Source organism: Orycteropus afer, unplaced genomic scaffold, assembly GCF_000298275.1.
Source record: "Orycteropus afer afer isolate SDZICR_OR568_19922 unplaced genomic scaffold, OryAfe1.0 scaffold00207, whole genome shotgun sequence".
Classification (NCBI taxonomy): domain Eukaryota; kingdom Metazoa; phylum Chordata; class Mammalia; order Tubulidentata; family Orycteropodidae; genus Orycteropus; species Orycteropus afer.
In genome coordinates this window covers 3,348,720-3,351,978 of record NW_006921794.1, presented here as the reverse complement: position 1 = coordinate 3,351,978, position 3,259 = coordinate 3,348,720, and positions in this window count along the sequence as shown.

The following is a 3,259-nucleotide window of genomic DNA, read 5'->3' as shown; positions in this document are numbered from 1 at the left end:
GACAAGGGGTGGACTGTGATAGTTGGAGCTGTGTGTCAACTTGGCTGGACCCCAGTTCTGTGTGGTTGTTCCCATGATGGGATTGGATGACTGTGTTCTGAGTGGTCAATCTGTTGAAGGCGAGTTTCCCCAGGGGTGTGGCCTGCTTCCACTATATCCAGGGACATCCTGGGAAGAGAGACAGTCTTCGTGGACTGGGATTCTGTTGTGCTGCCTACAACTGTCTGTGAGTGAACAGTCCACCGTTTGGCCTGGAGACCTTGGATTCATCATTCATTGGAGCCAACAGCCGGTGTACTGCCTGCCAGTTGAGCTTCTTGGCCCTTGTGGTTGTGGGAGCCAGGAAAAGCCTCCAGCTTGATATTTGATCCAGGGACTTTGGACTTGCCAGCTTCTACACATTTGTGAGCCATTTTCCTAAGATAAATTTTTTATTTCTCTCTCTCTCCCTCTATAAGCTTTGCTGTTTTTTGTTTCTCCAGATAACCCAGTCTAACACAGGCACATAGGTTGTTTCCATCTTTTTGCTATTGTAAATAGTGCTGCAATGAACATGGGTGTGCACATATCTGTTCTTGTCCTGGCTCTCACTTCTTTAGGATATATACCTAGTAATGGGACTGCTGGGTCAAATGGTATATCTAATTCTAGTTTTTTAAGGAATCATCATACTGTTTTCCACAATGATTGTATCATTTTCCAGTCCCACCAACAGTGTGTGAGAGTCCAATCTCTCCATATCCTTGCCAGCATTTGTTATTTTCTGTCTTGTTGAACTTTGCCATTAGTGCTGTGGTGAGATAGTATCTCATTGTTGTTTTGATTTGTCTCTCTCTGACAGCTAATGATCATGAGCATCTTTTCATGTATTTGCTGGCAGCCTGAATATCCTCTTTGGTGAAGTGTCTATTCATGTCTTCTGCCCATTTTATAAATTGGATTGTTAATCTTTTTGTTGTTGAGGTGGAGTTTTCTATAAATTTGAGAGATAAGTCCATTGTCAGATATGTAATTATCCACAAGTATGAATTTGTTGCTGTCATTTTTAATGTGTTTTGTGGCGTTCCTGATTTCTTTGTTCCATATAATTTTCTGTACTAAGCTTGTTTTGTTTATGAATCGTGTTATCACTTCTTTCATTGCTATTTTTCTAGTATTTGCTAAATATTTGTGCTGGTCCTCTTTCTTATTTTGATATGAAGGTTTATCATTTTTCCTTGAGGTTTATCATTTTTCCTTGTGATTTACAATTTTATTCCAAAGTTAAAACAGTCCATTCTATCTTGCAGTTATCTTGACATCCCTACCATTTAGAAGTTCTCTAACTACACATTTTTTTTTCCCTTTCTTTGGTTTTTAGTTATCCTCATTTGTCAATTGATGTCTCTGGTTCCCTGTTTACAATCTTGTAGGCTTATTTACTTTGGATACTTCCATAACTGGGTCGGTTTCTGGGTTATGTCATCATGTTGTAAACAGTCAGTTTTTGTTTGTTATTGTTGGTTCTCTGTCCAAAGGACTCTCATTAGCATCTCTTGTAAGGTTGGTCTGGTTTTAACAAATTCCTTTAATTTCTGCTTATCTGGAAGTGTCCTAATTTCACCATCATATTTTAGGAACAATTTTTCTGGGTATATAATTCTTGGTTGGATATTTTCTCCTTGAGGGTTTTATATGTACCATCCCATTGTCTTCTCACCTGCATGGTTACTGTTGAGAAATCTGAGCTTACTCTTATTTGTTGCCCCTTGTAGGTAACTTCATTTTTCCCATACTGCTATCAGAATTATTTCTTTGTCTTTGGTTTTGGTGAGCTTGATGATGATATGTGTTGGTGATTTTTTTTTTTTTTTTTTGGGGGGGGTCTATCCTGTTTAGAAAAATCCCTAAATCAAGAAGGGAGTGCGTCAGGGTTGTATCCTTTCACCATACTTATTCAATCTATATGCTGAGCAAATAATCCGAGAAGCTGGACTATATGAAGAATGTAGCAACAAGATTAGAGGAATTTGTGATATGCTGATGATTCAACTTTGCTTGCTGAACGTGAGGATGACTTGAAGCACTTACTGATGAAGATTGAAGAATACAGTCTACAGTATGGATTACATCTCAATATAAAGAAAACAAAGTTTCTCACAACTGGACCTATAAGTAGCAAATGTGTAGTTAGAGAACTTCTAAATAAATGGAAAAAAGATTGAAGTTGTCAAAGAGTTTACATTGCTTGGTGCTACAGTCGACGCCAATGGAAGCAGCAGTCAGGACATCAGATGACGTATAGTATTGTGCAAGTTGGCTGCAAGGGACCTCTTTCAAGTGCTGAGGAGCAATGATGTCTCCTTGAAGACTAAGGTGCCCCTGACACCAGCCATGATATTATTTTCAATAGCCTCATATGCATGTGAGAGCTGGACAACGAATAAAGAAGCCCAAAGAAGAATTGATGCTTTTGAGATGTGGTGCTAGCAAAGAATGTTGAAAGTATCATGAACTGATAAAAGAACTAACAAATCTGTCCTGGAGGAAGTACAGCTGGAATGCTCCTTGGAAGTGGGAATGGCCAGACTTCATCTCACATACTTTGGTCATGTTATCAGAATAGACCATTCCCTGGAGAAGGATGTCATGCTTGGTAAGGTGGAGGGTTAATGAAGGAGGGACAGGCCCTCAATGAGAGGGATTGACACAGTGGCTGCCGCAATGGGGTCAAGTATAGAAGGGATTGTAGAGCTGGTGCAAGACTGGGCGGTGTTTCATTCTGCTGTACACAAAGTCACTATGAATTGGAGGTGACTCAATGGCACCTAACAATAACAACAACAACAACAACATCCTGTTTGGAGTTCACTGGATATCTTGAATGGATATATTCTCATCTTTCTTCATACCAGGGAAATTGTCTTCCAACAAATCTTTGACAATTTTCTCTGTGGTTTTATTTGTCTCTTCCTGTTCTGGAATTACAGTTACACATAGGTTATTCTTTCTTTTCTTTTTTCTTAAATTGTGATTTGGGTGAAGATTTATGGAGCAAATTCACTTCTCAGAGAGCAGTTCACATATACTTTGTCTCATAACATTGACCACAATTTACCACAAAACAACAGCTCCCCTCCCAGTTCCTCCCCATAGTTACCTCTTCCCTGTGTCCATCCCTCCATGGACTCCTGCCCCCTGAGCTGTCTCCCTGTGCATAAGCAGCCCTTCTTTCTCCCATGATTGTTGTCTCCAAGGAGAGTACCTACTTGAGGCAAAT